A 27,087-nucleotide genomic window follows, 5' to 3' on the forward strand; every position below is an offset into this window, starting at 1 on the left:
ATTCTTTGCAAATAGTAGTAATCCAAATAATATCCGAATAATCCAAAAAATAATACAATAATAATAGTAAAATAACTGGAGAGTGCAGCGCAAAGGCATCTCAGTCTGAATCTGTACCACCGCCCGGTCCACTCTAGCAGCGCTGGCGTGACGGTGCCTTTAAGAACACCCCCCGCCCACCCAGTCTCGCCTCCCGCGGGGCGTGCGGGCCGACCGGCGGCGCTTGCGTGCTGCCAGCCGTCGACTGGCGGGGCTTCCCAGCGGGGCGGTCGCGGCAGCGCGACGCCGGCGCTGGTTGCGTGCGCGCCTGGCCCCGCCCCTCGCCCGCCCCTTCCCCTCCCCCTCCGCGGGCCTCCCCCGCCCGCGCGGTACAGCTGGGCCGGTGACGCGCGTACTGCTGCCGTTGCCTCTGCTACGGCCGCCGCGTTCCATTCTCCTAAGCCGGCGACATCCTCGTCCCCTGCCTCCCGCTTCCTCCTCCTGCAGCGCCGGCCAGCGCCAGCCAGACAAGGGCACACGGGGTCTCGCCTAGACCCAAGAGGGCTGCGGGCGCGCGCAGGCGGCGGAGCGGATCCCGGCGCCGCGGAAGCTGCGAGCGTCCGCCTCCCGGAGGTCGCCGCGCCGTTCCCCGGGTGAGTTGGCACCGCGGCCGGGGGGCGGCGGGGCCGGGCATTGTGTCACTGGCGCCCTCGGCCGGCTGTCAGGGGCGCAGGACCGGCGCACCGCCCGGGAGGGACGTTGGGGAGCCCGGACGGCCGCCCCGCGTCGGCTGCTCTCCGCGCTTCCTGCGCCGGCCCGGCTGTCACCCCGACGTCCGGCGGCGAGCCCGGTGCCGGCTTGGGCGGAAGGGCGGCGGGGGGGAGCTGTGCCGAGGCCGGGAGGAAAACCGGCCGGCCGGCTTGCGGCCGGGAGCTTGGTGGCCGGGATCGGGGCGTTCCGCCCGGGCCTCGCCGGGCGTGCGGGGTCGCGCTCCGGCTCGGAATTCACGGTGGAGACCACATTTTGTAGGTCGCTGGGAGGTAGTCACAGGCTGGCTGTCTTAATTACTGTTAATGTTTTTTCGTCAAGCCAGCTAAAGCTGCGCGTCCTGCGCTGGGGCAGGGTTGGCTTAGCGATGGTGGACTTCCGAGGGCACCTTGGAGCCCGGGTGTGCGAGCACCGGAGCTTTCTGGAGCCCCCGCACCTCGTCTGGTCTTTAATCTCAAAAACTTTTCTTAGTATCCGGGCTGAGACGCACCGAAACCACTTCCTGTTTACGTATGTAGACTTTCTTTTTTCACTTCTGGTTTTTAGAGACAAATACTGGTGTCGGTCTGACCCTCCCACAGGGTTGTGACTGTGGGGCTGCTGAAGTGGGAAAAGTTACCCGTAAGGAGGTCAGGAGGGGGAGGTGGTTTTGGGGACCGAAAGACCCAGGAGAAAAGAGGCGTCGAGAACAAATCTCCAGCTGGTTCGAGGGAAGTTCAGCAGTGAGGCCTGATGCTGCTGTTCCCATAGAATGTCCCCTCGTGTCAGGCAGCTCGCTGGGCTTTACTGCTCTTGCTAACTGGGCTTGTGTGTGCTCTGTACAGAGGTGCAGTGAAACTACCCAGTTCAATTAAACCGTAGGTATTTTACACCCTTTATAGGTCTGCAGAGGTGACAAGAGTGTCTTTCCATCCTTTACACTGGTTAATTCACTTCTGTTCTTTTCATTGCTCTGATTTAAAAAATATGTATGAATGGGGTGAATGCATACATACTCCTTTTCTGTTTTGGGAATTCCACGCCCAAATTGTCACCATGTAGTGAGGCTAGTAGAGACATGTGCTTGGCATTGAGTTTTGAATTTTCTGGGCTTTCCATTTTTAGCTAGATGCATATTCAACCAGAAATGAAAATTTTCAGAGTTTGGGGCATGGGGAGTACATCTACCTTCCCCTCAGTAGAGGAGATATTTAATAATGAAAAAATAATAGCAATAACAGGGGAAAGTTCTTGAGGACTTACTGTGAACTGAGTTTTGTGCCAAGAGCTTTACTTTCTTGATCTCATTTAATAAACAGCAAACTTTTGTGGTAGATTTTGTCATTATTCTCATTCTTTCAGATGAGAGCAAAGCCAAACAAATAACTTGCCCAAGGTCACAAAGGTATCTCATAGTAGAGCCCTCACCCTGAACTACTAGATTATACTGTTAATTTCTAGTTTGCTTACCATTTGGTAAAATTGAAACTGGAGTCTTTCTAGACTCTGTCCAAAGCACTACTTCCTCAGGCTTTCTCAGATCATGTGTGCATCCTTATTTCTTTCTCCAAGGTACACATTTATGGTATGTTTGCACAACATTCGTGGGTTCATTCATTCTTTTTTTTAATTTAGTACTGACAAGTATTTGTGATACAGAATATATGCTGGGCACTGTGCTAGGTATTGGGGTTACTGCAGTGAATAGGACAGAACCCTGCCATTTCTTACAGAGTTCATGGTTTTTAAGTCAATTTATTTTGGCTTATGTTGTTAATTTTCAGTGGTGTCCATTTGCTGCTTAAGGAAGTCCTGAGCAGTGCGTTAAATAGAGAACAATACTGATACCAGTCATGATAAATAGAACTCCCTGTCCACAGGGTGGTCTTTTGGGTACTGTAGTAGAAATGGCATATGAAACCAAACCATACCTACAGCTAGACGGGGACAGGTCCCTGAGTGCTCAGAGTAGGACCTGCCTCTCCGCCCTGCAGTGTTAAACCCGGAGAGCAAACCCACTGTCAAATGGCAGTTCAACTTATTTACTGAGGCTTGCCTTCTTAAAGTCCAGAATGTGGGCAGATAGAAAGAAGAGGAAGAAAGGTAGAATGAGGTGTTACAGATGCAGGCTGGCAGATGAAGAGACCTCAGCACTTTGTCTGGTTTCCTGGCAGGTCTCCATTATGTGGTGACTGAACTTGTGCTCTTACATAATGGTGCATCTCCTGGCAGGGGGTTTCCTCCTTGCCGTTCCCAGGGCAGCAATTCCTCTAGCTACCCTCCCCCTCGATACACACACATATGCACCGTCCAAAGGGAGAAATTTATCTGGCTTCTTAAAAGTAAGAACTTATTTCAACTTTATTGCTACTCAGCGTTGTTTCACTTCCTCTATGCTTTTACATCCTCCAGAAGAAAACTTGCCTTATGTTTTAAATCTTTCCTAGTACTCTCTTTCCGCATTCTTAGCTCTTCTGATAGCCAGGTAACTACTGGTATCTGTCTGTGGGCTCAGAGAATTACAGTATTTTTTTAAAAGTTAGTGAGCCACGTAATCTTCCTTGTTTCTGTACCAAAACAAGTGAACTGGGGAGAATGTCTTTAGCAGAGCCTCTTGCAGGCAGAGAAGGAAGGCCAGAGAGCACATGTGCTTGTCTTCTCCTCTAGTTCCCCATTACTCAGGGACGATTCACTGAGAGGCAGCAGCAGGGATGTGATTTCTGCTTACGGGCCTGAAATGCCTACTTGGAGGCCTGAATGTCTGCAGACCCACTAGGCCCAGTTGTGTAATTGCCATGCATGAAGCGTTTTACTGAGCTCTTAAATTTGACATGCGATCTCCTAGTGAAAGCTGCCGAGCAGGATTCATTTTCCCTCTTTCATCCCCCTAGACAGTAGGGAAGTCTTGTGTAGAGTGCATTCCCTCAAGCAGTAGGAGAAAGATGGGAAGGAACAAGGAGAGGAGGAAGCCCAGTGCCTTTTTTTTTTTAACTTTGAAAGCAAATATTGCTGTGGTGCAGACTTGAGTGTTGAGGATTAGGACATCTGCTTGTATGATAATAGAGCCTCTTTCCCCTGGTTTCTCCTCAAGATGGCTTCAGTCTAGGGGCCACCCACATATCCCACCGTGGTGAGGCTTCACTTAATGGGAATGGTTTTTTAAAAATTAGTATTTTTAAGTTATGTTGCCGCATTGCAGGAAACTAGAGCGGTGAGAAATGATACCTGTAACGTGGTAGGGCTGTTTCCCCATTGGCGGGAATGAAGGATGCAGCTCAGGGTTGGGGCTGGGGTGTGTGTGTGTGATGAGTATTTGAAGGTGCCAACAGCTGTGGATCTGAGACTAATGACAGTTTCAGGACAGCATGGGGGGTGACCGTCCTTGAGCATCAAGATGTGTTCACTCCTGCCCCGGCTAGGATTCAAGGCAGCAGCTGTTGTTCCCTTAGATGGCTGTAAGTTCCAGTGTATCCGTGTGAAACCTTTATCTGAAACAGTAGAGGTACTGGGGAAAGAGGCACCTCTTACAAGGGTTAGGTTTTAGTGGCGGAGCCTGTCGGGCACCTGTGGATGTTTCCTTTTTCTTGTGCTCACCTGTGTCTGTGATGCTGTCCTTTTTCTTTCCCTTTTAGTTCTTTGGCCTAGAAACCAGCAGGATTCCTCTATTTGCTCTCTCATCCTCTGGTTCTTACCTGAGTGTGGAAGTCTCCACTCTGTTGGTAGGCCTCTCGGTGGTGTCAAGTTGGGTCACTTCAGCTGTGAAAGGCCACCTGTGCTGCTGTCAGGGCTAGGGGACAGTTGAGTCTCCGTGAGAGACTCAGGGAGCAGAAAATGCAGCGACTGTGGTGAGAACTGAACGGGTTTCACAGACTCTCGTGTTGCCTGTGATGTATTCTCCCTCCCTGGCTCTTATATCTCAAAAAAGGAAAATAGCCACGCTTGAAGCATCTGAAGCCGCGTGCCAAGAATTCATGCAGTACTCCAGAGACAGGATATTATTGAAGCATTTTTCTCAAGCAGAAACAGATGTAGCTCCCTGTTACTGTCGCCAGTGTTGGTGGATCCTTAAAATTACCTGATAGCAGTGTGCCCTTAAATGTATTCTCTCCTCCCACACACACGTACCATTATTATTATTATTATTTTTGGCAGAGCCCCATTGCTTGATTTGGGGACAGGTAGCCTGGGATTACTGATGATAGTAATAGGTTCTCAGCGGGTTTGCAGATGGCAGAGGTGGTGACTGACAATTATTTACTACTCAGAAGAGGATCTTCTGTGGTGAAAGATTAAATGACTCAGGATTCTTTCCTCCTGTAGTTGGAGATTGGACACAAAACCTCAGAGGACAGACACAAATAGGGGCTTTTCCCCAGCTTCCCCTTTCTTTCTATCCTTTTTTAAGGAGGGGGAAAGTCTGATCTTTCCAAATCCAGCCTCCTGCCAGCAGTGACTTGCCTTCACCCACAGAAGTTTAAGAACAGAACATGAGTTGCCCTGTGTGTAGACTCTCCTTGCTGAAATTTTGGCTAGACTTGGCTTTGGTTTCTGACAAAGCCAGGAAAATGAAACTAACTTCTGGGAATAGGAGAGGAGGAGTGTTTATCCCGTTCTTCCTTCTTTGAGTTCTCAGTTGATCTCAATAAACTAAGTGGATGGAAGTTTAAAAAAGGGAACTTGAAAAAGAGAACAAAGTGGTTTTGCTTATTTTGCATTTTAAGTTGTAGTCAAGGCAAACTGAGGGAAGACTGAGGGGTTTTTTTGGTTTTGTTTTTAATCGTCAGTACGCTGGGACAAGATTACGGAAAGCTTGGAAAATAGAGGGGGGGAACCACTATGATTCTACCAACCTAACACAAACATCATTTCCATGTATTCTACTTTTTCTTTTAGTTGGTAGTCCTTGTAACATTCAATTTTGTATTTCGTTTTTTTTTTCATTTAATGTTATAGCATAAACATTTTCCTATAATAACACATAGCCTTTATAATTATTTTTAGCGGCTTTATAAAATTCCATCAAATAGATCAGCTGTGATTTAAATACCCTCTCTCATACATCTAGATTATTTCTAAGTTTTCTCAAGGAGATATTTTTTTTTGGAGGGGTGATTTTATTTTGTCATATGACATTTTTTAGAAACAGCTTTAAGACGTAATTTATATATCATAAAGGTCATCCATTTAAAGTGTACAAGCAGTGGATTTTAGTATATTTACAGAGTTGTCCAGCGATCACCATAATCCTACCTAATCTAATCTTAGAACATTTTCATCACCCCCAAAAGAAACTCCATTAGTAGTCAGTCCCTATTCCTCTATAATCCTCCTAGCCCAGGGGCACCACTCATCCGCTCTATAGTTTACCTGTTTGGACCTTTCGTTTGAATAGAATCATACAATATGAGGTCTTTAATGATTGGCTTCTTTAACTTAGCATGATGTTGCTGAGGTTTATCCATGTTGCAGCTTACATCGCTACTTCATTCTGCTTTGTTGCTGAATAGCCTGTTGTTTAGATATACTTCTGTGTTTTGTTTATCCATTCATCAGCCGATGATCGTTTGGGTTGTTTGTGCTTTTTGGTTATTATGGATAATGCTGCCACGAACCCATGGGTTTCCTGTAGACATATGTTCTCATTTCTCAGGGAGATATTTTAAAAGCTGCATCCATATTTCTACTTTGGAGTTAACGTTCTACTTGGTTACGTAGTTTGTTTGGGCAAGAACAGTATAGCGAAATCTCTTGATCCTGTGGTGTTGAGGGTATTGCCCTGAATTAAGAAAAGGTGCTACATACACATATACATATATATACCTATATATATGTGTGTATATATATATAGGTATATATATGTATATATATACACGTGCGTGTGTATGTATATATGTGTGTGTATATATATATATATACACACACATATATATGTTGATATATATGTGTGTGTGTATATATATATAGCGTTTAAGAGGGTTGAACTCTCCAGTAGCATTGTTTCCAAATCTTTGGTGCGGAACTTGAAACAGTAGTGAGTTGACAGATGCGTTAGTGCCTAGATTCAGTGCACATGTACTGCTGCTTTAAAAAAGGGGGGGCGTGGTTTCAGCATGAAGCCTCAGTTGTAAATTGCATCATTGTGTCTTTTGGAGAGAGTGTTACCATGAACCCCACAGAGCCTTCCTTATCAATGTAATTTATAGTTCTCAGAAGTTTTCCCTTTCCTTATGAAAAATTCCATGCGAGGGTTCTGTGCACCTGCTTGGAGGCTGCTGCTAGACTGGGGAGTGGCATGCTTGCTGAATAGAGAGCCAGCCCGTGAGCGGGGGAGGGAGAGGGGCTGTGAGTGTGGTTTAAACGCAGGCCTGAGAAAGAATGTTCTTTAGAAATGGGTTCTTACTGGTGGACCTTAGTTGCACCCGAGGTTTAAAATATAGATCAGGCCAGACACAAAGAGGAACAGATGGTGCTGCTGGGAGTGTCATTTCCTCTACAGATTAATCTACCCCTGGGTGGTTTTACATCATAGTAGCCTCAGTACTGAAATAGTGCAGTGCCTCCTTTCACTCTTGTTCTAATTGGAATTCCTAGCATTCATGACCAATAGCTGGTCTTGCTTTTCCTGCTCCTAGATCCCTCCCAGAAGCTCTTGAAATTGTGCATGTGTAGGCCACCTAAGGGTCAGAGAGTCAAGATGGTTCTACCTCAGAAACACATGGGACACAGGGCACATGCCCTTTGTCCAACAAGCCAGACAAAAACTAGGAAGTTGAATCATCTTCCCCTGTACCTGTTTCAGGTTCCTTCACCTGGAGCCAAGTCCAAGGACCAGTTTTTCCAGAAAGTTCCCTCATGTGTGTGTGTAAATGTGTATGAATACAGCCATAACTTCCCTGCCACTGTTCACTGCCAGAAGCTTTAGATTTGGAGTGGCTCTACCTGGTAATACAAATTCTGTTCCCAAGTACTAGGAGTCTCAAAAGGCTGAGTAAGGAGACAGGACTCTTATCTGAAGATTTGAATGCTTGACTGTAGTATCCAGATGTTACCAAAACTTCTTGCACAACAAGCCAAGCATGTGACCAGAGAGAGCTCATGAAATGCTAGAGTTGGGAGGATGGGACTCCGAGGATGGTCTCATTTTACAGCCTCACTTAATAGAATAGAAAAATGGGAAATGGTTGCTCAGAGCTCATTTTCCTGAGTGGTGACAGGGCCAGGGGAGAAGCCAGGGCTGCACATTCCTAGCCTGGTACTTTTTCTATCCCAGTGTGATCAACTTTTCTTCTCTGGGCCTGTTCCAGGAAAGGGGATTGGAGCCCAGAAGGGTATGTGGTTGATATCGTTAGGAACAAACTCCTATCCCTTCTGTGATTGTGGTTTTGAGTCTAATAGTGAAATTACAAAAGGGAATGAGTCTTTAAATTCAGTTCTTAAGAAGGACTGTTCTTAAAATGGGAGTTGGGCTTAGGCTGGGCCTGCTTAACTCTTTTATCTCTGTACTGTGCTTCCTTACAATTTAGAAAACACCCCTGACTCCAGGCCAATGGGATGTGCTTCCTGAGTCATTTTCCCCTTTGGGTCTTGCTCACCCAGGTGGGACAGTGGCAGGTAGGTGCTGGTGGCAGCCTAGATGTAGTAGGACTGCCCAGTATTTGAGAATGTGCTGTCTAGGACGGCTGATGGCCCCTCCCTCCTAGCAGACTGAAACCCTTCACAACTGTGGTTCTGATATCCTCAGGTTTATTTCATGTGGGTCAGCCACCCGTCCAAATGCAGTGTGAACACACGTCTCTAACTGTGTCTCTAACCAGCCAGGAAGGAAATAGACTTCCTGGGTTGAGGTGTCATATATGCTAGCTTTCTCCATCCCAGAAAACCAGTGAGCAGTTTGGTGTTCAGTGGGTGTTGTTCTTTCAGTTGGCACGCTCAGAACATTTTTAGAGAATTAACAAATGGTATGTTGGCTGGTGCGCACTTTTATCAATCCTTGATTCTCATCCACTCCCAGGTAGACACTCTGCCATGGGAAGGCCATCTACCGCCTCGTTTCAGTCCTGTGGGAATTTTGCTTGTTACACAGCAGGATGGCAAGAAAAACAGGCTCTGGGTTGCATAAGGTTTCATTGGTCCATCTTATTTTCCCCTTTACATGCACCTTCAAGTTCTCATAATTTGTGAGCTGAAAATCTGGTTGGGCTGTGATGTCAGGCTGGTGGGAGGTGGGTAGAGGGTTGCTGCAGAAACCAAGAGGAAGGAAGGAAGTCAAGTCATTTGTGTGGCCGGTATTCAGTGAATGCCCGTGGTGGTTAAGTGCTAGGTATGCAGTTGTGAACAAGAACAAAATGCACACAGCACTTGCCCTCATGAAGTTAACAGTCTGCGGGAATACCCACGGCTTATTTAGTTTGACAGTAGCGTTGGAGGAATCTGTTGTGTAAAGCAGGCTTTCAGCTTGGCTGCTCTGAAGGAGTGGCTCTGGCTTTTTCAGGGACATTTGTGCTCCAAACCAGCAACCACCCTGGGAGCGAGGAGGACTTGAAAAATACCCTTGGAGAATTCCTCCTGGCCTCTCTAGCAAGAGAGCAAATTGCCTTTCTCTGTAGAGCAAGCTCGGTCTAGGAGTTTGGTGTGAGGATTCCGTTTTTCCAGCTTTACTTAACCAGTTTTTAATGTGGGAATGTTTTCTGACCCTGACGTGTTTTTTTGTTTTTTTTTTTGTTTTTTTTTTAGTTTAGAGAGAAAAGCGGGTGTGAATTCAACAGTGAGAAATTGGGAGAAGGGAAATAGGTAGGATCAGTGGTGTGAATTCCTTAGGGAATCTTTTTTTTTCTCCATTTCCTTCAAGCCTCAATTTTAGGTATGTTAATTTGTGTCTCTTCCTGATATATCTGGCTTTATAACTTGCTGGAGGCAGTAAAGGACCTAGTACACTACTGGCACAAATAAGGGTCCCAATAAAAGCACATCCCCGTATGTTTTACCTCTGTGGGTAAGCCATCTCCGTGTAGGCTCAGGTTCTAGGCTGAGACTGGAAGTTCCCTGAGGTCAGTGACTGTCTTGTCCACTTCTTTATACTCAGCTGGTTGAGAAGGATTGACCAGGTATAGAGGATAAAAGTAAAAAGGGTGAGAGGGCAAGGTGACCTTGAGTCCATAAGCCTTGATGACAAGGAATGTAAGAGTGGTATTATCGATGAAATTCCAAAAAAGAAACATTTGGAGGGAGGCTTGGTTTGAGTGAAAAACAAATATAAACAAGGTGATAAAAAGCTGTTAACATTTACCAAGTTTACTCTGACTGGTGACAGGAAAAGAAGACAGCTCGGGAACCATGGAGGTGGGAGGAGGAGAAGCAAAGAGAGGGTATTGGCTGTTGTCCAAAATGTTTTAGCAAGGCCAGTCAAAAACAATCTATAGGAACCCTTAGGAATTTTGATCCGAGACCAGAGAGTCACCCCTTCTAATTTTCAAGTGCAGGTCTTTGTTTCTGGAAAACGGTGTCATTCTTTTAAAAGCCTCAGGAGGCATCAGTCATACCCTAAAGCAAATTTACATGTGTGCATCTACTGGTTTGGCCTTTTTTACATATATATATGTTATCCACTGTGAATCTGGTTGCAGGCAAGGAAGTAGTTAACACAGGATGACTTGTTTCTGTTTGTTCTCCAGAACTGAGCTCTTCTGGGGGTGGTTCTTTTGCTCCTGGAATTACAGAATATAATTGCGTGGGTCATCTCATTTGAAGGTCTGTGAATGCTTTTGAAGGATCACATCTTTGAAAGAAGGGCTGCTCTCTGCAAACGCTGATGGTTTTTCTTGGGATGTGTGTGTGTGTAACAGTGAATGAACAGATTCCAGAGCCTTTGGTGTTGGTACAACTTTCTGTGGATGGTAACAAGTAGATGTTTGTTAAGCAGTGCATCTGAACTCATTTATTAATTGAACAAGTATTGGATGCTCTTTCCCATATAATCATCTCCCCACAGGGATTCTTTGCAGCACAGTATAACCAAGGTTTTGAATTGTTCCCCAGTGTTTTGGTTAATCTTTTCCCCTCATAGATGTCAAACCCCTTGAGGAGGGAAGGGGTGGTTTAAGTTTCCTCTTCATTTACTCATGTAGGTTGGGCATTCATATTACTAGCAATAAAGATTTATTTATTTTACAAAGTGCTTTCACATAAGAAATCAGATAATTACTGTGAGGAAGGTTTCAGTCCCTTTTTACAAATGGGAAAGCCAAGGCCTTTGGTAACCAGTGGACATTTAGCATCCACTGTGCTTGTAAATAGGGATGCTGAGTCAGCCAGGGCTGAGGCTGAATCAAACATTGGTATGCTGCTGGGGAATAGGAAAGCTCTTGGAATTGCAGACTTGATAAATTTTAACTTCTGTGTGGAAAGCAATGTAACAACCCCTTTCCTCCTCCCTACCCCCATCTCAGCATAGGTACTCTAAAGGTCGGTATGTTTTTGTGTACTGATGGGACAGAGATGTGAAAGCGTGTGTAATTAGAAAGGGCAAAATTTCATCTCCTAACTAAGGAAAAAGCATTGCCATATAGTCTGAGAAGGTTTTTACTTTTATTTTTTGGAGGAGCAGGGAGGCCACAGGGGCAAAACCCTGGTATCTAGAAACCTGTGCAGTTTTCAGGTTATTAGAGGTCCATTTGGGGGTGAGCCAGAGCAGAAATTCTAAGTTCCTTGGGTTCTCAGGGCCCTGTGATGGGGATTTTGAGGGCTCTGCAGTCTGTATCAGCATGGTTGCAGTCTTGTTCTGTCTTTCTGCAGGTGTGTTCTGACTCTAGGCACCAACTGTGGGTCCGGGCCTTCCTGAGATGCCCCCCGCAGCTGTTTCCAGAGGTGGACTGTCTTCGCTTCAGTACTCCTAAGAGCTCCCTGAAGAGTGTCCTTTTTTGCTGACAGGGGGGTCCAGGGTCTCCTGTAGGCCTGGCTTGACCTCCTCTTCCCCATTGTCCTGCCCTTACTTTCAGAGGCAGAAGATGAGCCTGTCTGGGCAGTGAGGAGGTTGGAGGTGAAGGTCCTGCCTCATCCAGGACAGCTTAGATTTGAAAAACATAAAGCAGTGCCAATGTTCCTGGGGCAGGGTGTGCTCGGACAGCCTGTCTGCTTTTTCCATTTGGTTGGGAAAGTGGAGAAGTGAGACTGGCTGTGGGCCAGGCAGAGCTTCCCCCTTTCCTATGGTGAATGAAAATGGACGATTGTTTCGAGGAGTGGGTACTGAGTGGGAGGCAGTGGAGGAGAGCGGGCCTTGGGATCAGCCTCGCCCTGCTTCCCGTCTCAGCTCAGCCACTTCCCAGCTGTATGGCCTTGAGCAAATTTAACCTCTCAGATGCTCAGTTTTATCACTTGTAAAATGGAGATGATAATATTACCACTACCTATCTCTAGAGGGGTAGCTACCAGAATATTAATGATTACCTGGGGTGGGAATTCTGGGGTGATAAAGGGTAACAGGAAACTATAGCTTCTTAAACTTTCTTTTTGTTTCATTTGAATTTTCACTATTGGCATGTATAACTTAAATAATTAAAATTATGTTGAAAAGTAACCCCTCATGGGATTGTTATGAAAACCAAATAAAATGGGATAGTTAAAACACTAGGTTCAGTGTCTGTCAAGTAAAAGATACTCATGGCAGTTTATTTGGGGAAGAAGTGGTATTAATTAGTATTTGACCCTTGCTTTTTGTAGTGTTAGATTTTCTGTCTGGCTTGTGTACTTCGGATAAGTTTCTTTGTTAAGCCCCGGTTCTTGAACTGAAAATGGGGGTTAACATCAGTATCTACTACATAGGGGGGTTTGGAGGAGACGTGGAAAGCAGCTAGCCTGGTACCTGGCCCATAGTAAGTGCTCAGTAAATATTATCTGTTACTGGCTATTATCGTCTCAGTTACCCTGGAAGTGAGGTGGGAGTGACGCCCACTTTAAAGTTACAGAATGTGAGGCCCAGAGTAGTTTAGGACAAGTGTCCTGTCTTAAGGCCAAGGGCTGAGTTAGCAGCAGAAATGGTGATGCTGGTGTGGCCTGTCGGCCCAAGTAGCGAACCAGGGAGGTCTCACCGATGGGCAGACACGAAGCACCGGCCAGGTGCCGGATGTGAAACATGCTGCTGGTCTGGACAGCGGAGATTATTGAGGGTCAGTTTGTCCGAGAAGGGGAGAGGCCAGTTTAGGGCCACATCCTTCCTCTACTTTCTAAGGCAGATGGACCGCATCCAGATTGACAAAAGGGAGGGGCTTGTTTCCTCTTGCTTTTCTTTCACATCCTCCTGGCTTGTCAGGTGGTGGACTCCTGACCACTGCCTTTGTTGTGGGTTCAGTTTTCTCAGCTCCTCCAGTCTGGCCTTCTCTGTTAAACTGCCCTGCTGCTGGAGTCCACGCCGACAGCCTCCCAGCCCTCCTCCTTCTGTCCTGGAAGGCCAGCACAAGGACGCTCAGCTTCTCTGGGGTAGGCCTGTTTCCACACCACTTTGGTACTGCTGGTGGCTTCCTACCTGCTCCTCAGCTAGCTGCCTGTCTGTGCGGCTGAATGGGTGAGTTGAAGCCACACTTGGTGGGAAATCAGTTTTGAGCTTCGCTGTGGGCTCCTGTTCTGTGTATTCACATTTTGAGAGGAAAAAACGTTGAGTGATTTCTGCCCAGCATTGTTTTCAGAGAGTGAGAGATTCTCATCCCCAAGCCCAGTTGTGAGGCCATAGCTGATTATGCCCCAGTTTCTCACCTTCGGTTTGTACTGCATGCTTCTCACCCTTGCCTTCTCAGTTCTCTCTTTACCACCTCTGCCTTGCTCCATCTTCACAAGGGTCATGAAACACCAAAAATTGGTGAACAATACGGGCAATACAGTGTTTAAAGCTTTACCAACCCAGGTTTGCTTAGTGGACTAGAAGAAGGAGTGTGCCTATTTGAATATTTATGTATTTATTTGGCTGCATCGGGCCTTAGTTGTGGCACGCAGGATCTTTGTTGTGGCATGTGAGATCTTTTGTTGCGGCGTGTGGGCTTCTCTCTAGTTGTGGTGCACAGACTCCAGAGTGCGCAGGCTCAGTAGTTGCAGCACGCGGGCTCTCTAGTTGTGGCGTGTGGGCTCCAGAGTGCATGGGCTCAGTAGTTGCAGCAGGCGGGCTTAGTTGCCCCACGGCATGTGGGATCTTAGTTCCCTGGCCAGGGATCGAATCCGGCGTCCCCTGCGTTGGAAGACGGATTGTTAACCACTGGACCACCAGGGAAGTCCCAGGGGTGTGCATATTTGTACAGGCTCTTGCACGTGATAGTTTCTATCCTGTTTTCATGTGTTTCAAATACACCTTTTTCCATTTGTGTTTAGTGGTGGCTGGTGAACCTTGTAGTCCATTTTTCTTTGGGGTGTATCCTTGCTGTAGGTGTTGGGTTCACATTTTATGCTTAATTCCCCGTCAGGATCTGAAGAATAGGCCTGCTGTTGAGGCACCACAAACCGAGTCATTGCACCTTGAGACAAGTCTGCTCTGACTCCCAGGCTGCTTTCTTTTCCTTATTTATGGTGGCCTGAAGACCTCCATGAAGTGCATCAAAGTGTTTCCTGTTGGCTTGGCAAAAGGAAGGTACTTGGAGGAGCTTAAAGACCTCGTGGAGGGGACCCTCTTACTCTTAGCTAATTGAAAAATAAGACTCTTCAGTGGAGAAGCTGCCCTCCCACCTGGTTTATGAAAGCCCCTCTGAAACACAAGTTGTTCCTGCTGTTTGTCATGTTTCTGTAGTATTTATCGGGTTTTTGAAGACAGACTTGCTTAAATTAATTCTGGTTATAAGGGTGATGCCTGGAAGTTTTGGAGGAGGTACTTACAACAGAGTCAAGCTACGGGCTTATTTCAAGTCTAATCATGAACTAGCAGTAGCAGCCTTCGGGCCCCAGGGAGGGAGGGGTGGCACACTGCCTTGGAGCTGTCATGGAGGATGCCACCTTTTGGGAACCAAACTGTAGGCAGTTCCTGGCCTGTGCGAAGTTGTGCCTGGGGCTTATCAGAAATGAACCAGATGGTGTTTCTAGCAAAACTGGCAGATGTTCTTGCTGTCAGAAGTGATTTAAAAATTTTACATGTAAATGTGGAATTATGGGAGTTTTCCTTTTGGGGTTTTTAGTTGCATGTGGAAATGCTACCCTTACCTTACAGAGGCCTTTATTTATCTCCTGCTTCTGCCACAAGTGACTCTCAACTCCGTGTCCTCCCATCCCCTCTGGTTACTTTTCTCATTAAATGGGTCATTTGTGGTGGGGAGATAGAAGGTGACCGGTCCTCTCTTTAGTGTAATTTGAAGGTTGCTGATGGGACCATGTGCCCAGAATGTGCCTGCTACACAGATAACATTGGGGATTAAAATGTTCCTCATTTGAGTCACTCCTTTGAGTTGAGACCTTTGGATGTAGCAGGTGTGATACCTAGAAAGAGTGACTGTATCAGGGTCACAGAGCCCAGGGAAGAAGGAAGAAGAAAAATCCCGTGGGGAGTGGGACAAGGCAGGAAGTATTGAGTGCACGCTCTGTGCCAGGCCCTGTGCTAGGTGTTGTACCTAGGAGGGCCTGTCTCCACTTCATGGATCAGAAAACCAAGCTCTGAAAAGTTAAGTACTGTAAGTAACTGTGTGCAGCCCGAACCAAGGTTGGGAGGATTCCGAAGCCTGTGTTGTTTTCATGGCAGATAAAATACATGTGCATTAGGAAGTTGTTGGCGTGGAGGATGAGGTGGTGAGGGAGGCAGAAGACAAATGCCTGGAGAGCAGAGGACAGGGTCAGGTGGGGAGCTGCTGGGGGGCCGCTGGGGAGTGAGTGGTGCTGGGTGCAGGATGCGGAAAGGGGAGGTTGCTTAGCAAAGTGATCTGAAGTGGAAAAAAAGAAGAAAAAAAAAGGGTTACGGTATCACTTTGAGGGGGTGTACCATTGGATGATGGCAGCTCTTCCCTGAAGGAAGTGCTGTGGAGTTTGTTTGGGGTCTGGAGGGCCAGATAGACTCTGTCTTTAGGCCGGTGGCAGTCGGGCCCCACAGTAAGCCTTTTAATCCCTGGTGTTTATAGACTGGCCTGTACCCTACTCAAAAGCAACTCCCATTTCAGTTAGTGAAGGCAGCATTATTCGCCTTTGAAACACCGCATTTATGGATCCCCGTTTGGCCCGGCAGGAGGGGCTGGGTAACGCCGTGTTATATTTTCCTGATTCCCTGCTGCCTCCGAGGTTGTGCAGGGACAGTTCTGCTATTTCCCTCTAAGTGACCTCTGGCTGCTCCCTCTCCTGCAGCTGCTCCTTTTCCTCTCGGGGATGAGGTGGGAGTCAGGACTAGGAAATTAGCCCTCTTGTCTCTGTGTTCAGGGTAGCCAGGAATTCCCTAGAACAGGGACTCTGATTTGTTCCCCCGCTCCCTGCCTTAAGGCTGGGGTTGCTCTGTTTATAGCACGGCTAGCCCTTGCTGTAAACCTTCAGTGCAGTTCAGCCTTGATTTACTGACGCCTGCTGGCGTGTGTGTGGGGAGTGGTATCCAGAGATGACGGAGATGGGTCTCTGACCCAGTGACTGGGACTAATGAGCAAACAGCTCATGAGGAGCAGGCCAGGTCAGTTCCTTTTCCTTATAGCAGGAAGCATCCATACACTTTAAGGCCTGTCTCACTTAAACGGTTATTGTGAGGGCCGATTGTAGTAATTATGAATTGAGACTGCTTCAAAAATATAAAACTCTAGATTCATGCAAAACTTTCTTAGTACTGCAAGGTGGAGTCATAATAAAAGATAACACGTATTGAGTGCTTTCTGTGTGCCAGGCATTGTTCCAAGTGATTTATATATATTAGTTGGTTTAATCTTCGCAGCGACTTCAGAGGAGGTTGCTTATATTATACCCATTTTACAGTTGTGAGAATTGATGCCAAAAGAGGATAAAAAACGCTTTCTGGGATGGCACAGCTGGTATGTAGCAGTAGAAGCAGACAATCTGAAGTCTTGGCTGGACTGTGTGGCCTCTGTGAAGACCCTGAGGAAATCAGAGAATAGAGGGGGTCCCACCTCAAGGGGAGGCAGCAGCCAGGACTTACCCTCAGAGACCAGAAAGGATCAGGGAAAGGTCACTGGTGCCCAAGAAAGCACTAGCATTTCTGTACAACTTAATCAAATTACCAAAACCGTTTCCGAACTTGGAGCCATCTTTCTTGGATAGTAATGCAATTGACATAGATAATTTAAGCCAAAGAGGAAGGACAGAATTGGTGAGCTCCCATATGTGGATGGACACTTACTAACTCTGACTAAAACACGGAGAGGCAAAACCTTCAAGCGAGAGTGCATCTTTATTCAATTTACAAATGAGTGCAAAGACCTAGGCAACAAGCTTTGTGTTGGGACTTCGAAAAATCACACATTTAAAAAAAAATAACTCTTCCCCACTCAGCCTTTTGGTGTTGAAGTTTCTATTAAGGATATCTGAATTTGGTCATTAATATGCAATGTTAACTGCATCTTTGGCAGTTATTTTTCAGAGGAATCAATCTCATTTTGGGGGGCAGCTTCTAGCCAGGTTATTTCAGATGTGGAAGATTAGGGGCACATGGCTTCCTCAGATGATGCAGGTCTGTAAAGAGAGCTTTGGGAATTGAAGTCACTGAATTCCTGCTTCCCTCCACTCCATTCTATCAACAGCTTTCTTCACATGCGGTGCCTATGACTGAAAGTGATTATCTGTGTCATTAGCGGTTCGGGGGAATTAGTCATCAACATCTAATGACCTAGTTCTCAAATCCTGCAGTGGCTTCAGAAGCTTGCTAGAGGGGCTTCCCTGGTGGTGCAGCGGTTTAAGAATCCGCCTGCTAATGCAGGGGACACGGGTTCAAGCCCTGGTCCGGAGAGATTCCCACGTGCCGCAGAGCAACTAAGCCCATGTGCCACAGCTACTGAGCCTGTGCTCTAGAGCCCGTGAGCCACAACTGCTGAAGCCCATGTGCCACAACTACTGAAGCCTGTGCGCCTAGAGCCCGTGCTCTGCAACAAGGGAAGCCATCACAATGAGAAGCCTGCGCACCACAACGAAGAGTAGCCCCCGCTCACCACAAGTAGAGAAAGCCCACGCGTAGCAACGAAGACCCAACGCAGCCAAAAAAATAAATAAATCAATTAAAAAAAAGTTTCCTAGGATACCCCAAAGCAGTGTTTCTCAATGTGCGCTTTAGAATCACCTGATCCACCGTATACCTGAGGAATCCTTCCCTTGTTGGGGCCCTGGAGTTGGTCTGCATGTTAAAAGACTTCCCCCTCTGCTTAGGTTCTGAAGTAGAGCTGGGACGCCAAGTCCAAGCCCACTCGAGAGGGTGTAGAGCTGCAAGCAGCAGTATGAACAATCTTCAAAGCTTCCTGTTTTCTTGTTATAGTGAATGGAAGTTTTGCCTCTTATTCCATAATATATCCAGGATAATTCTAATACTTAAAATGAATTACATTATGTAACATGGAATTGATTTGAACCTCTAGCAAGATTATATGCTTTGGGGTCAGCCTGCTTAGTTTGTAACCTTGCTATCTCTGTGACTTTGGACAAGTTATTTAACCACTGTCCAGAAATGGAGATAGTAGTAGTACCTACCTTTTAAGGTTCTTGTGAAGATTAAATCAGATATTAGATGGAGAATGCTTAGATTCCTGTGCAGTGATTAGACAGTCAGGCTCCAGGTAATAATAACAATGTTGTTATTATTGTTGTTATTTTTATTATCCTGAGGTTTCATGTTACTGGGAGTATGACCACCCCAGCTACAGAGTAGAGTCCTGCAGGGTAACAAAACATCCCTCTCCCACTGACACAGCCAAGCCACCGGCTTATGAAAGGCCTTTTGCCAACCATAGGAAGCCTAAACCAAGCACTGGGAAAAAGCTTTGTGATAACATATTCTCAGCATCCCAGTTTTAGTCCTCCGAGCCCCTGTGTGAAGGGTGTGGGTGACTGTTCTCAGGCAGTCAGGATATGTCACAGGTGGGAGGGAAGCACTTGTTTAGAAAATGTCAGAGAATCCACCAAGTTGTTTGAACCAATAACTGTTCTTCATTCAGTCTGCACTCTTTTTTTCCTCTTATTCTTGTTTAATGGTTAGGGAAGAGGGCTAAGTTGCACTTTCCCTTTGTAATGATACACATGTCAAATTCATTTCCGCCATCAACTTACTTGTTTTCAAAAAATTTAAGAAACCACAAGTTCTACTTGTTTCTTGAAGAAAGAATAGGAAAAACAGGTCACTTGCAATCATGGAGGGAGAAACTCAGCCGTGACTTTTCCTTCCACAGGTCACCACCGTTCTCCTGTTACTGTGCTGCTTTGGTCTAGGATGATCAGGGATGGCGGTGGCTGGCAGGGTGTCAGGGTTCTGAGGAGGGGCCACCTTTTTGGGAGGCTGGCCTTCCTGTGGCTCAGAGCCTTGCACTGGGCAGCTCTACTTCGGGATGAGCGCTTGGCCGGTCCTCAAGCGTCGTCTCCCCTAGAGAGCAGTTACTGTGGAAGGCCAGCTGCTTGTTCCCATTGATTCTGTGTACTCCGAGTGTTCGGGGCCTGCTTCGCGCTGATTCTGCCGTCCTGATCGTGTGCTCATTTTTCACGTAGCCGGGTGGGGTGGGATCTTGGGCCTCTTTTCTCTGTAGGAACTGGTACTGGCTCTCAAGGTTGATACTTTTCCATCTCTTGCCTCTGCCTTGCTAAATGCCGCTGGGGAGGCTCTGCCTGGGAGGAAAACTCACTGGGTAAGGAGAACACTGCCTCAAGGCTTTTAAAATGTAACGCTTCCTCCCCCTTTTCTCCTCTTCACAGAATGAGAGCTGCCAGTAAAACTTTAGGGCAGGACTATCGAGACGTATTTATTACTGTTGTGATGGACAACGGAATTGTCAACTCCTCATCGATCTCCTTTACCCCCTTGCAGATGGGAATTACAGGAAATCACAACTAGCATAAAGAACTGTGTGTGGATGGGAAGGATGGAGTGTGTAACCCTCATTCCCAGAAATGGGCAGAATGGTGGAGCCGACTGACCTTAGCATTAGGCGGTCAGTGGGCCAAAGCATGGGCTGAAGGTATGTCACCATCTGGGAACTGAAATCCGAGTCGTCCTGCTCTCTGACTTTGCGTCATCGTGACTCCCCTCTTATGAGCGCCTCCTGTCTAGTCAGTAACCAGCTCCTGCCATTTCTTTCTTCTGTAGGTTTCTGTCACCACCACTCTGGCCCAGACCTTATCATCCTGTCTGGCCTCCCAGGCTACTTTAGTCTCTCTTGCCAGGTTCATGTCCGGTTAACATTGTTCTTATCTCAAGTGAGACTAGGTAAGAGAATGCAGCCCTATGTGTGTGGGAGGTCATATTACCATCCCTTCCCATGGTGGCGGTGCTCCTTGAGGGCGAGGACTGAGTATTCTGGCGCCTCTCACACAGTAGGCCTTTAGTAAATGCCCGTTGAATTGGATTAGGTCATGTTTCCTGCTCGAGAACATTCATTGGCTCCCCGCTACCTACTGATCCAAAGCTGAATTTCTCTGCCTGTTTTTCATAGCTGTACAATCTGGCCTTATTTTAAGTATTCGGTTGAATACTTAATACTTTGTGGAATAACCAGAGTCTGCTATGTGATAGATACCAGGAAAACCGTAAGAATTGTCCCTTGCCCTGAACGATCTCAGATGGATTTTTTTTTCTGTTCTTCCCTGATTCTTGACTTCTTTCCCCACCCCTACCTTCCTAATTTATCATGCGTACTTAAGCCTTCCAGCCCCAGAAGTTCTCTCTTTCTATCTCCATACTTACTCAGCACTCAAGGCTTTCAGGTCAGATCTCCCTTCCTTCTTTTTACGGCCCTCTTTAATTGTCTTGGTTCAGATCCATTTCTGTATCTTTTTTTCTTTCCATTATTCTGTCCATAACTCTCAAGTAGTTGCTGTTCTTCCTTATTTTCTAAAATTCATACCTCACGATTTAGTGGTTGTGTTTTTTTTTGGCCGCACTGCGCAGCATGTGGGATGATCTTAGTTCCCAGACCAGGGATCGAACCCATGCCCCCTACGGTGCACGTGTGGAGTCTTAACCACTGGGCCACCAGGAAAGTCCCGACTTAGTGTTTTATTGCACCCACAGAGACTACTGAAATAGATACTCTTGCCTTATTGTGTGCCTTGATTGTTTGCTGTCAGGGTAGGCAGCTTCTCCAGCTCCACTGAAAGTTCCTGGTGGGCCGGGGCCTGTGCTTTTTGTACATTTTGCAAGCTTTATATAGAGGACCGTCAGGAAATGATGATTCACAGAGTGGACAAAGGTGAAAGGTGATCTGACAGTGCTTGGGAGTGGGGTTCCTAGCAGGATTTTGGATGGCCTGGAGCAGAGCATGGGCTGGAGGCTGGAAGACCATCAAGGAATTTTAGGGCTCTGGAAACCCAAGACCTGAGAGAAAATGGAAATGTCAGAAAGAGTCAGGCTTGTCCCCCAGGAGCCGGTCTCACGCTGAGATTCTCCTGAAAACCCAGTTCACATGGAAATTTCGTTCATCCTAGAAGTCGGCCAGTGTTTCTTGGGGAACTGTAGTGAGGCCAGGTGCACGTGTGACGAATCCTCTCAGAAGTAGGGTGTGAAAGGTACGTGGCCACAGGGAAGCTTGTAGCTTAAGGGAACAGACCATTAGGGGGCAACGGTGATTTATTTGTATTAACGGCATTTGTATTGATTCCTCTGGGAAGTTTAGGGATTTAAATATATTCCGTAAATATGTTTTCTTCTTTGCTTTGTCACTGATGGGGCTTATGGCTTATGTTGCATTTTTCCTTCTAATAATAGACTCTTGCATGAAATTAAAAGCAGTGTCTTCCTCTTCTGACTTGGGCAGAATTATAAGTGTAGCACTGACTCCCTGCCCTCCTTCCCCCACCCCCCTTTATTTCTCAGATCCAACTGGGACTGTGAAAACAGGTTGGTAACATTTATGGGCTGGGACCAGTTTCAGCCAGCTAAATTCCCTGTAATCCAGTCTAAATCTGAGGGGCACACCTAAACTTCCTGGAATTCTAGGTAGGAAGTGTGGTTACGGAGGCAAAGCCATTTAATTGTAGCTTGTATGAAAATAAAACCAGCTTGAATACTCTTCTCACAAACTTTCTCTGAAACACTTCTTTAGATCTTTTATTTTTGGCAAATGGGTTTTGGGGTGGCAGCCTCATTACTTGTGATGGAGCGGTATAATAAGCCCGTGGGTGATTTCCCAGAATCCTGAGCCTTTGAAAACTGCTGTTCCTTTTGGGAAGTAAGAAGCGCAGAAGCCAGGCTGCGCGTCTCAGATTTATACCCTCTGCCCATTCTCTCTCCACTAGTAACTACCGTGGCTTCAGTCGGCCTAAAAACATAATGGCTTAAATTTGTTTAAATGTTCGTAGCACTTTGGTAATGAAGTTTAGCCCTTTAGTGATTATGGTGATGATGATAAAAATAGACAGTAGCAGGCAGACTGAGTTGTGAACTGCTTCTTTTAAGGTTCCCAGGAAGAAAATCACTACCTCACTTTACATGTCAAGGTCTTGGTGTTGAGTAGAGGAGGCAGCACAGTGGAGTGTAGGGAAGTCATCTGCCCAGAGGTTACCCTTTAGACAAGTACTTTGAAGGAAGTTGTGTTTTTCTGTTTGGAATGGGCTGTGTTGCTTCTTCTGAGAAGCCTTTTTACAGTAGTATAATTGTTCCTCTGGAACTCCTAGCAGGGTTCTTTGTCTGCCCTCTCCTGTGTTTACAGCTGCTTTTTCTCCCTAGGGGAGCAGTCGTCTGTTTTAAAAAGTGAAGAGAGAAGACCAGAAGTTCTCTCAAACAGTGAGGTTTGGAAGTCAGAACTGCATTTGCCTTTCAGGAGGGCAGGTTCTAAAGGGGTGTGGTTTGGGCGGAAGTAAAGGAAGTAGTGTCCCCGTTCCCTACCCTTACTGCACACCCCACGCTCTACCCAGAGCTTCCTTGTGGCGGCTGTGAAGGAGTTTGGGGTACAAGGTGCCCATTATGGCCCTTTGTTGTACTGGACCAAACATTGCTTTTCAGCTCCTGAGTAAGTCAGTTTTTCAGGCAGGCTACTTTCTGGCCCTGAATATCCATGTCCAGGGTCCTGGGCTGGTGTTGGCCCTAAAGGCCAGGACGAGCCTATGGTGATAGCACTGGAGTGTAGGGTCAGAAGCAGCATCTGAGGGCGTTTAGGGCAGGCAAGATCTCTGATCATCAGGATGCTTTCATTATACCAGTGCTTCAGGGCCTTGAAGCTGGCGTTTGCCAGGCATCTAGATGAGGTTAGTAAATCAGCTTAACCTCAATGCCCCTTAGCCTCTTTCCACCCAGTTTTTACCAGATTGCTGGTTGTGGACATGCATCTTTGTTTTATAAGAAGAGGAATTCTGCTTTGCAGTTGCATAACTGTGCCTTCTATTTAGGTTCTGTAGAGGGTTACATTTGAAAAGCTAATGAGTGTTTTCTTCCACTGTGCGCGCACACCGATCCAGAGTGGGCTGGAGGCTGGGGGACCTTTATGGAGCAAATGCTGTTGAAGGTGGATACTGAGGTGACAGTAAGGGCAGCTGGTGTGCCGAAGCTCCAGTGGCCTGGCTCCCTGGCTGATGGCCCATCCCCCAGGGCTAGGTCAACTGAGAGGGCTTCGGCTTCCCTGAAATGACTGCTTCTTACAGCTAGGTTAGTGTGACCAGCCAGAGGAGAGGGTGGGTTTCCTGGGGAAGAGGGTGGGAGGGTCTTAATTAAGCCAGTCTGGTTTGGCAGTAACTCAGACTCGCCTCCGTTTCTGTGTTGGCTGATAATTCCCTTCAGCTCTCGGAACAGCCCTTTTTCGTTTCCAAACACACACACACACACACACACACACACTCTCTCTCTCTCACACACACACACTCATTCACACACACACACACACACTCACACACACACACACTCACACACACAACAGTTCTTGGAGACTAATGCTGCTGGACTTCCTAATCTGGCAGAATTACGAATGGGCGGCAGCCGTTCCTTGGGGGCTCAGAATGGACAGAGCACAGTGAACAGTGCTGGGGCTGGCACTCTGAGGGGGCTCAGTGGTTAGACTCTGATTGGGAGATATTTGGGGAACCTTGTTTATTAGTGAGAGTTGGGAGAACTTAGTTTTGGTTCAGCCACTAACAAGCCCTGTGTCCCCAGGGCAAGTCATAATACCGCTCCAGGCGTCAGTTTTTCCCTCTTAACATGGATAGGTTGGACTTCAGGCTGTACTGTGTTCGGATCCCAAGGCAGACCCATGAGTCTGCTCCTGGTAAAGAAGGTGACCAGAGGCAGCAAAGGTGGGTGCAGGAGAACCTTGGATAATGCTAGAGTTGTTTTTGAGGCTCATCCCACTGTGGCAGAGCACTGGGTGACGTTGCTACCCCACCCCCAGGGTGCGCTTTCCAGAGGATGCGTCCACCTGGGTTTGGGCCTGGACCTTGCCCTGCTCCGCGCCATCTTCAGCCGTGGGGCAGGGGCGGGCAGGCCCGTGCAGGTGGCTGTCTCTGCCAGCTGCCTGGGGCTGGGCCACCTGCTGCTTATACCAGCGCGTGGGGTGAGGGGCGAGCAGCAGCCTAATCTCCTCCACCGCACCGACTTCTCAGCAGAGTCCAGCCCCCCTGCCCCCCACATTCTGTCCTCTGTTCCAGCGCTCTGTTGTGCTACCCTTCAGCGTGGTCTTGCTTTGTTCCAGCTGCCCCCACCCCCAGGAGAACCCTTGCTGCGTTTTTGTTTACTCTGTGTGTGTGCTTTGCCCTTTAGCCTGTGCCCGAAGAATCTTTCTGTAAGGTAAGACAGCAGCAGCAGCAAAAACAAAAACACAACTTAAGAAATGAAACTTTGGACCCCTGTTGGTCTCTGTTCAGATGCAAATGATGAATCTCCTCCCATCAGAGTTTGTACCTTTGGGTTCACCTTCCCTTTTTCCATCCCGCCTCCTGGGGAATCTTTGAACAGCAGGGGTGGGCTGAATCACTCTCAGAAAAGCTCTAATTTGGCCTGTGCTTCAAGCCTGGCTTCTTTCTCCCCTTGTGTGGATGTAGGAAAGAGGCAAGGAGAAAGGAACCTGTCCCCATGACTCTTGTGACTCTGGATTTGGAAGTTCTGAACTGGTGTGTGTGTGTGTGTGTGTGTGTGTGTGTGTGTGTGCGTGCGCGCGTGTGTGTACATGTGCACAGGGTGTGCAAGGAGGTGGGGTTAGGGTAGAATGTGGACAGAGTCTTGAAAGTCATCTTTACAAGCGAGGAGATGACAAAGCAGAGAATAATAGAAGGGCAGCATACCCTAAACCAGGACTTCTCAAACTTTATTTATTTTTCAGTTTTTTTAAATTTAATTTAATTTAATTTTTAATTTTTTACATCTTTATTGGAGTATAATTGCTTTACAATGGTGTGTTAGTTTCTGCTGTATAACAAAGTGAATCAGTTATACATATACATATGTTCCCATATCTCTTCCCTCTTGCGTCTCCCTCCCTCCCACCCTCCCTATCCCACCCCTATAGGTGGTCACAAAGCACCAAGCTGATCTCCCTGTGCTATGCGGCTGCTTCCCACTAGCTATCTACCTTACGTTTGGGAGTGTATATATGTCCATGCCTCTCTCTCGCTTTGTCAAACTTTAGCATAGGAGTCACCTGGGGAATCTTATTAAAATGCAGATTCTAATTCAGTAGATCAGGGATGAAGGCTGAGATTCAGCGTCTCTAATAAGCTCCCAGGTGATGCCGGTGCTACTCTTCAGTGGCCCTAGCCTCCCGCTTCTCCTCCAAACACTGGTGAAAAGATTGACACGGGAAAGGCAGGAGGGAGGCTAGTAAGGACTTTCATGTTTTAAACCTGAGGGCCTGGGCTGGACTTGCAGCCAGTGTTTGCAGAGCCCTTTCTGGGTCGCTCATACCTGAGCTCCAGGCTTCTCTGGACCTCCCCTTGGCCGGGTTCGGTTTCCACAGTAGAAGAACCTCTGTCCTTCAGAGGGTGGATGTGCATACTCACGACTAAGCTGGATCCTTCCCCTTTCTCTTTGGCTCATGATAAGGCCAAAGCTAGCATTTCAGATAGAGCTGGAAGAACGCTCAAGTCATCTTTTCCAACCTCTCTATTTTACAGAGGAGGAAATGGGCCCAGAATAGTTTTGTGACATGTCCAGCCAGTATGAAACAGCTAGTGGCAGAGATGGGGTGAAAACCCAGAAGTCTGAACCCTTAAGCTCCTCTCTCGAGGGCCTGTAAGCCTGTGTTAGGGACAGCGGGAGGATCAGGGGACAGGTGGTAGGACAAGAGGCTTTCCAGTGGTGTGAGGGAATTTGCAAGACATGCACATCTGCTGGCATCTGCTGCAGCTCAGTGCTCATCCACTCAGGCCAGGGTTCTCACCTGTAGCACGGTTGACATTTGGGGCCAAATTCTTTGTTCTGGGGGCTGTCCTGTGCATTGTGGGATATTTAGTGGCATCCCTCACCTCTACCCTCTAGATGCCAATAGCACCCCCCAAGTTATGACCATCAAAATGCCTCCAAATGTTGCCAGAAACCCTGGGGCTGGGGTGGCGTGTAGAAGTGTCCCCAGTTGAAAACCTCTAGTTCAGGCAGTAAAGTATTTTGGGAAGGAGGGTCCCTCTTGGACACCTATACTGGGTTTTTTTGAGAGTGTGGTGGTCTCAGAGTTACAAAGAAAGCATAAAAAACAGATGGGGCCCCAGCTTTCCCAGGACCTTATAGTTTAGTGGGGAGACCAGACCAACCAACGCCCAGAACAGATAAATTGCCATTTTAATGGTCCCTCCAGGGTAACGCCCCAGGCTGGACTCTGAAGAATGGGGTGCCAGCCCAGGTGCTTAATGAGGAGGAGACTGTGCTACCCTGGGCTGGATCGCGTAGCTAAGAATCGAGTAACTCTCATTCAGCTCTTGAGTTACTCTTACCTATTTCTCAAGGAGCATTCTTCCATTCTGAAAAAAACCTTTTATCTGAATCTGTAAAGGCCAGTCAGACACATTAACCAATAGAAGTGTACACTTGAGGAGAGGGAGGCCTCGTCAGGCCTGATGCTGGTGAGGCTAATTCATTCCTTCATGAGATTTACTTTTTATTTTTTGATTTTCTTCTGCTATGGGATGAATCCTCTGATAGACCTTTCTTGTCTTTTCCAGTGTGTTAAGGAATATGACTACATAAGAGCTATAGTCTGTAATGTTCTGAGTACATAGGTATAAAATATGGGTAAAACATGGCTCTGTATGAACCTAAGAGCCTTCATAGGATACTGTACTTGCAAATGTTTATAAGGCCACTGAGCTTCC

General features: G+C 47.1%; 1 protein-coding gene across 5 annotated transcripts in view; it reads left to right on the plus strand.

The window, feature by feature from the left end:
* The first annotated feature begins 385 nt into the window (after positions 1-385).
* The window catches only part of SUSD6 (sushi domain containing 6), a 91,318-nt gene continuing 64,616 nt past the window's right edge, over positions 386-27,087 (plus strand). For 4 of the 5 annotated variants that reach the window (XM_029238337.1, XM_029238341.1, XM_029238343.1 and 1 more), the window contains exon 1: positions 386-632. The gene's annotated coding sequence lies outside the window, so the exon portion shown is untranslated. Of the gene's footprint in view, positions 633-710; positions 1,258-27,087 lie in introns of those variants that run through there. The other variant, XM_029238338.1, reaches the window with a different exon arrangement.

The sequence above is a fragment of the Monodon monoceros genome, unplaced genomic scaffold, assembly GCF_005190385.1.
Source record: "Monodon monoceros isolate NGI ecotype Baffin Bay Population unplaced genomic scaffold, NGI_Narwhal_1 Super_Scaffold_21, whole genome shotgun sequence".
NCBI lineage: Eukaryota > Metazoa > Chordata > Mammalia > Artiodactyla > Monodontidae > Monodon > Monodon monoceros.